The sequence below is a fragment of the Tupaia chinensis genome, unplaced genomic scaffold (genome assembly GCF_000334495.1).
Source record: "Tupaia chinensis unplaced genomic scaffold, TupChi_1.0 Scaffold000357_1, whole genome shotgun sequence".
Lineage (NCBI taxonomy): Eukaryota > Metazoa > Chordata > Mammalia > Scandentia > Tupaiidae > Tupaia > Tupaia belangeri.
Genome location: NW_006159853.1, coordinates 751,499 through 759,658, shown reverse-complemented (window position 1 = coordinate 759,658; position 8,160 = coordinate 751,499). Strand labels below are relative to the sequence as shown.

The 8,160-nt window shown below is 36.2% G+C and overlaps 2 pseudogenes; both read right to left on the bottom strand.

Moving 5' to 3' along the window:
• Positions 1–2,805: 2,805 nt before the first annotated feature.
• Positions 2,806–4,173, bottom strand: LOC102476064 (nucleolar and spindle-associated protein 1-like; annotated as a pseudogene).
• Positions 4,174–4,763: 590 nt separating this feature from the next.
• Positions 4,764–8,160, bottom strand: part of LOC102475657 (ras-related protein Rab-5A pseudogene) — a 5,952-nt pseudogene continuing 2,555 nt past the window's right edge.

Below are 8,160 nucleotides of genomic sequence, written 5' to 3'. Positions count from 1 at the left end.
GTGGCTAGATCGCAGGAGCCATGGAGCTGTCTGTCTCTTGAAGAAGGGCTGTTCTGGGAGGAGGAGAGGGGATTATTAACAAGATAATGGCCTAGGAGGGGCCAAAGGGTTCTGTAAAATGCCTCACCTTAAAAAATTCTAAAAAACAAAAATTAAAAAAAAAGACAGAGAGAGAGAGAGAGGACAGAGGTAGAGAGAGACAAAGACTAATACAGAGACAGGAAACTTGAAAGGGGTCTTCCTACCATGCGAGTTTTGTATGCTGAAGGCATACAGTGGGACATCTTCCTTTCTCCCAAAAGGGCTAGATCACAGGAGCCATTGAGCTGTCTGTCTCTTGAAGAAGGGCTGTTCACACGAGTTTTGCATGCTGGAGGCCCAGTTATCAGTGGGACATCTTCCTTTCTCCCAAAATGGCTAGATTGCAGGAGCCATGGAGCTGTCTGTCTCTTGAAGAAGGGCTGTTCTGTAAATAGGTTTTTATTAATTATCCTTGTTTATTTTTTTTTATCCTCTACCCTGCAGAATCTTATATCTCATGGAAGAGCCATCAAGTTTGTAAACTTGAATCTATTAATAGAATTACATATATTTAAATTGGACAGTCTTTGAATTTTATTAACTTTACTTTAAGTCCTGGTATACATTAGTAGCTTATGAACATGTGCAAATTATGGTAACAAAACCTATTTAACAAATTTCTGAGTGTAGAACTAAATAGTTTTTAGACCAGCCCCCAATATTTACTTTTACAAAATTTAAAAGACTGAAAATAGGAATAATTAAAGCATGTTAACTTAATAATGAGAATTATAAGGACTCAGGAAAAACCAGGTAGTCATTCAGGCTCTCTATTAGTCTGTTTTTAATATTGGATTTATAACCCTTTATATTATATTTTTTTCCTTTTTATACCACTTTGTTCCAACCTGAGCACCTCAATATAAACACTGATGAACTGTTTTCCTAACTAATTCTGAATTGCTGTAAATGTACAAATTCTGCTAGCAATTCAACACTTAAATAGATTAAATCGTCTCTGACACATGGTAGATTTCATATAGTGAAAATACATAAGATAATTAGTGCAATATACTGAACTGATCAAAATGAACTTTGGAAAACAATGTTGCAAAATTGTTACGAACATATCACAATACTTATGTTACAAATCACAGGTACATTGTTCATTATGGTTCTAGCCATGTAGGAACTGAAACTCCTTCCTTTCAAAGGGAGAGAGAAAGAAATAATTAGCTGTTTCAGTAACTGCACATTTCGTATGCTTTAAAGCAACTCTTAAATATTACAGAAAGTAAGATCTGGACTACAGTGCAGTACCTTATTTACAGTACTACTGAAATCAAATTTAAAATAATCAAGTTCAAATGTACAGAATTGTTAGTTCATTGACTATCATGTCCAAATGGAACAAAATCCTCCCTGTCCCGAAACAAAACCGAGGTAATGGCCAGCAGTGATTAAACAGAAATCAGACACCTGGTTCATTTCATCTTTGTTGAAGATCCCACTTACATCTGAATGAAACGCCATCAGTTAAGATGCAGTTATCAGTTTTCTTAGTCTTAAAACATAATGAGGTTACATTTGACTTTTAAAACCCCATTTTAAAAAATACAAGACTTTTTACAATTTAGATGGCATTTATGTTTACTTATTACCTCTGGAGATGTGGAATTTTGTATATTTTTAAAAATATGGAATGTACACTTTCTTTTTTGCAGTAAGACAAAATTTTATTTATGAAACTCTTTAATGGTACATAACTCAGAAGCTCTACTTAGTTACAACAAACTAACATATGATGCTAAGCAACTCCAGTCTTCAAAATAAATGAGTAAGATCTAAGTTTGATAGAACTTAGTAACCTTAAATCAGTGATCTTCAAATTTCAATAGGGACCTGTAGTTTTTAAATAAACAAGATTAAAATGAGCTATAGTTTTATTCCTAAGTATATGATGGCAATTATATGAAGTGATCTGAACAAAGGTGCATCTAAACTTTCAACAAAACAAAGCTTTTTCACAGCGGTAAAATACTGATGCCATATCAAAACCACATGACCCAGTTTCATAAAGATGACTAGATTCTTTACAGAAGAGGATGAAGGGGCTTTTGGATCCTAGCTTACCCCCCCTTTTTCCCCTTTTTTTTTTTTTTTTTTTTTTTTTTTTTTTTTGCTATAGGGCATGTGTGCTCACTGGAAAGATAGAGACAGAGAGACAGAAAGCAAGAAATCACTCCCTTGGGGAATGGCCACACAACAATCTCTTGAACTTAGGCACACATGCACATACGCCCAGCATGAGTGTAAGCCATCAAGTCTGAGACTTGAACCGCGGTCGACTACATGGGAGTCCAGTGACATAGCGATTACACCAACTGCTGGTCCCAGCTTACCCTATTCTTAACTTGTCACTATTCCAATTCTAGTGAAGCTTGTGCTTTAACTGGCCATCATCAAGTAAATTCTATTGCCTAGAAGAAGGTTGTAGTTAATATCAGAACCAGCAGAGGGAAGTTAGTGTTAAAAATCTAGTTTAAGAATCTCTAGGATGAGTCTCATTAGAAAACTGAGTTGTATAGGAACTTACACAAAACAAAACAAACAAACAAACAAAATATTTAAATGAATTTGTGACCTTGAAAGTGATATCTCTTCTGAGATTCCATACATGAAGAACCCATGAAAAACAAAGATCATTTGAAAAGTTAGCAATAAAAAAGGTTGTTTGATTAAAGTGAAGAAGACAGTATAAAATATTTACAAAAGAAAAAACATTCAGAATAAAGAAATATTTATAGATGTTAGGAAATTATTAAGTTTTAGCCATAATGTGCCCTCTTTGAGCTCAAAAATATTTGCTTTCTTCTCTTTTCATTCTTGCTCCTGTTTCTTCTTTTGCACTTCCCTGGTCTGGAGATGAGGCTGTTAGTAAGTTTTCTTGTTGAAAGTAACTCTATTTACATGTTCACTCAGAGAATTATTTTCTTTAGATTGCTCCCATGGTTTCAGCTTTTTTGTGTGTGGCTCATAGTTGAGAGGAGGAGACAAACTTGCTTTCAGATCAAACACTGTTTTTTTACTGGAAACTGGAGTCTGCGATGCCTCAGTTGTCAACTTGAATGGTGTAATAACAGCAGCAGAATTCCTCCCACTTGCCTTTAAATTGTGCGGCTCAAGTACAGCCTGGCTTTTTGGGGTACTCCCAGATACAATGACATGTGGAGATTTCCTGGCTGGAGTCTTGGTCAGTTAATGTTTATGCTCGTTATACTTAGTAGCAGCTGAAAACCTAAAGCTCATTTTAATTGTTGAGAGCTGAGCATCGGATCGACCCCTTTAGACACAAGGTGCTCTGTTATGAGGCCCTGAGACCGGCCTTGTGAGCGCCGCGGCATACAAGCCACAGAAGGTCTTGGATGAACAGGAGTCACTACTCCTCCCTTATTCTTGGGTTGCTTCTTCAGTTCATTGAATTAATTGTGTTATTTAAAATATTTCTTTTTTCTCTCAATATATTGATCAATGGATTCAATTTCCTTGAAATGAGCCTCATGAAGCTTCTTAAAGTTTGGAGTAGTGTTTTCAGTTCATTTATTTTTTTCCAGGTTTGGAAAACCCATCTGTGTAGACATACTTTTCCTTCTTGAAGGTACCTTTGAATTTTTACCATTTATTCTGCTCTTCTCTGAGGAATCTGTATTCTCTTGTGCTTGGCTCTCATCTAATAGAGAAGCAACTTCAGTTGTAGTTCTGAGATCCTGGTTTCCCTGATTTTTTTTTTATCCTGGAATTCAAAGTAGGATCACTTATTTTTATCTCTGAATGATCCTGCTGGGAGTGAGGATTCCCACACACCACCTTGCACCTTCTCCTCGTCTGGGTGACATGACCAGGAGCCTCACTCTTTGCTTGTTGCTGACTGCAAGTTTGTATCTCAGTTTCTTCACAAGAGGATGCTGAAGTCTGATTTTCATCCTGATTTTCATTTTTTTTCTTGCTTCTTGTTTAAGGTGTGCTTTCAAGACTTTTAACAATTTAACAATTTTGTTGCCCTCAGGTTAGCCCAGAGACCCAGGCTCTTGGCTAAATTCTAAAGGTCACATAGTTGAAGGAATCCAGCTCCTTGAGGGAGGGGATGGTCATCATGATCTTCAATCCTGGCAATATGCAGACAAGAAGTCCACAAACCACAGCTTCGCCATTGGAACCACTGGTGCCACTCTTAAGTGTTCTGTGGAATATACACTTTAAATATAGGTACTAGAAGAAATTACCATTTTTCTGAATACTGTAGCTAAGCATAAATATCTTCGGACTCTCATTCTAAAAAAAGGAATGCTTTAAAAAGACTAAATTAATAAACTCCACAATCTCTTTCATAGATGACTTCTATGCTAGTTTGGGGAAACTGGCTGGTTAACTATGGTTCAGATAGCCAGTCATTCGTTTATGTTGCTAGTGATGAGAAAGGATTCCCTTCAACCTTCCAATGAAACTAATGTACACTTAGTTCTCATTTTCCCTTTCTAGTGCTGAAACATTAGTCATAGGGATACATGCATGTTATTAAAAATTAAGTTCAAAACACTTAAAATAATTCTGTATTAGAAACTTAACTCTATCATAAATCTCTTCTCTTTTTTTGGAAGTCATACTTGGCTGGTTAAATGCTCCCATTCTACTGTTTTTAACATTTAGGAAGCAGAATATTCTAGCTAGGTCAGACTGGAGGCTTAGTTACTACAACACTGACATCTGGTTGACTCTGTGGGCTCACTAAGGTCCACTCCTCTTTCTCTGACAGCATTTGCTCTTGGATTATGTAGTTTATTCTTTGGCAACTTTTAAGCTATTGTCATGAATATTCCACTTACATTCATTGACATTTCAGCTGATGTCTCCATCAATAATAAATTGTCATCTGCATTGGACTATGATTCTTGGAAGTCTACAGCTTTTTTTATTTGATAGATCAGTTTTGTTTTCTGATAAAGCTATTACAATGTTAGGACTTGCTTGCCTCTGAAGTTCTTTAACCCAGTTTTTGCTCTTGCACAGGACTCGTCATTTGTGATATCATATACTACTATGGCTGCTTGTGCTCCTCTGTAGTACATTGGTGCTAGGCTGTGGTATTGCTCTTGACCAGCTGTGTCCCATATTTCAAACTTTACTGTTGTGTCATCAAGACACATAGCTTGGGTTAGAAAAGTAGCCTCAATAATACTCTATTGAAATTCATAAAACTGGCCTTTTACAAAACAGGGCCAGGGCTTTTCTTTGTTGGGAGGTTATTTATTACTGATTCAATCTCCTGGCTTGTTATAGACCTATTCAGACTTTCTATATCTTCCTGGCTCACTCTTGGTAGATTATATGTGTCCAGGAATTTGTCTATCTCATGCAGATTGTCTTGTTTCTTGGCATATAGTTGTTCATAGCATCCATGAATAATATTTTGTATTTCTACCATGTCTATGGTTATTTTGCTCCCTTCATTATAGATATTAATCACCTGTTTTTTTTCTCTCTCTCTTCTTAATAAGTCTTGCTAGTGGTGTATTAATTTTGTTTAGCTTTTGAAAGAACCAGCTTTTACTTTCATTTATTTTCTGTATTGTTTGTTTATTTCCTATTTCTTTTATTTCTCCTTGTATCTTTATTATTTCCTTTCTCCTGGAATATTCTGGATCTTTTTGCTGTTGCTTTTCTGATTCTCTGAGGCATGATGTTATGTGATCCATTTACCTTCTTTCCATCTTCCTCTTATGTGCACTAATTGCTATGAATTTCCCTCTTATGACTGCTTTAGCAGTGTCCCAAAGATATGGAAACTTGTGTCCTTGTCATTGGCTTCCATGAATCTTCTGATTTCAGTCTTTATTTCTTCAGTAGTTGTGGAGTCATTCAGGACTAGGTTATTTAGTTTTCATGTATTTCTGTATTTTTGAGGATTTCTCTTGCAATTGAACTCAAGTTTAATTCTATCATGGTCGAAGAAGATGCTGGATATATTTTCTATGCCTTTGAATCTGTACAGGCTTGCTTTGTGCCCTATGATGTGGTCAATCTTAGAAAATGTTCCATGTGGGGATGAGAAATAAGTGTATCTTGTGGTTTTTGGATGGGAAGTTGTATAGATATCTGTTAAGTCCATTTTCTTTATGATATCATTTAGATCCTTCATCTCTTTACCTAATTTTTGTCTACACGATATGTCCAGAGGAGATAGTGGGGTGTTCAGGTCTCCAACAATTAGTGTGTTGCAGTCTGTCTCCCCTTTTAGATCTAACCGTCTTTCCTTCACATATTTGAGTACTCTTGTGTAAGGCGCATAGATATTAATATGCATTATAACTTCTTGATTGATTGACCCTTTTACTACAATATAATGCCCTTCTTTGTCTCTTTGAACAATTTTTGTTTTAAAGCCTATTTTGCCAGAAATTAGTATTCGACTCCCACTCTCTTCTGGTTCCCATTTGCATGGAAAACCTTTTTCCAACCCTTTGCTTTCAGTCTATGTGTGTCTTTATCCATAAAATGTGTTTCCTGTATGCAACGGATAGAGGGTTTCTGTTTTTAAATCCATTCAGCCAGTCTGTATCTCTTGACTGAAGAATTTAATCCATTAACATTTGATGTTATTGTCAATGTTACTGAAGCTGTCCAGACATTTAAGTTGCCCATTTTATTAATTGCCTTTTATTTCTTTGTTTCTGGCTGTTACTTCTTTGGTTTTCCTGGAACAGGGTTTCTTGAATAGCTGGTCTGGTGTTGTCAGGTTCTTGCAGGTTTTGTTTGTCTGAGATTTTTTTTTTTCACATATGAAGGATAATTTTTCAGGATACAATAATCTTCATTGAAATTGTTTCTCTCTTAACACTTTCAATATATCTTCCCATTCTTGTCTTGCTTGCATTATTTTTGTTGATAAGTCTATGTTAGCTTGATGGGGTGACCTTTGTAAGCCACTTTTCATTTCTCTCTTGCCAGTTTTAGTATCTTATCTTTATCTGTGGTCTTGGCCAGTGTGACTAAGATGTGCCCTGGGAAAGATCTTCTTGGGTTGATTCTATTTGGGGTCCTTTGTATTTCTTGAGTCTGGTTGTTTGAGTACCTGTCTAGACTTGGGAAATTTTCTTCCAAGATTTCATGGAATAGATTTTCCACGCCCTTGTTAGTTTCTCCATCTTCTGGAATACCAATTATTCAGATGTTAAGATGTCTAATGGAATTTAGTATTTCTCCATATATTATCCTCGTGTGTTTTTGTTATTTTCTCTTTTTGTTCGTTTTCTGTAGGTCAGAGGTTTTATCTTCTACATCAGAGATTCGATCTTCAGTATGATCTAATTGACTTTTAATACTTTAGAGAGAGTTTTTTATTTCCTGTATTACAGATTTCACCTCTAATAATTCCATCTGATTCTTTCTTAGCGTGTTCATTTCTTCTTTCATATCATGGAAGGACTTTCTAATCTCCTGTAGTTCATTGCCTCTTTTGTGTTCCAACTAATAGAATTTGGTCACCATGAATGTCCTAAATTCTTTCTCGGCCATTTTGGTAATGTCTTCTTTTTTTTTTTTTTTTTTCAAGAAATGGAAGGGAGTAACTGCGTTCTTTCGATGGAGACATATTTCCTGGTTTATTCAGACATGAGGCTCTTCTTCTACTTCTAGCCATTGGGCGATGTGTTCCCTTTGGTATTCCTTTTAAGAGAACATTTCCTCAAATAGGTACAAGTGTGTTTCTCTTTTGCTGTGAACTGAAGACTGCTGAAGTCTCTCTACTGTTCTGTTTAGCAATGTGATCTGAGGAGAAGTATTCTATTCAGGTGTATGAAGAAAAGTATCTCCTTTTTCACAGGTGGTTCAGTAAAAGGGAGGATCCCAGAGAGTCTTAAAATACTAGAATATTTCAGAACAGTAATTCTAGACCTATCTAGACCATGCGGGAAGGCAGAGATAAAGGAAGAGCAGACCAAATAAGTGGGAAGAAAGTAATAAGGAGAATAAAGAAAAATTCATGCACTGAGGCTGGAGCTGGATGGAAAGCCCTGCCTCAGTGTCCCTTAGGCCAGGGGTCTGAAGATGGAAGTGAGGTGACTGTAGAGTTAAGGGCATTCC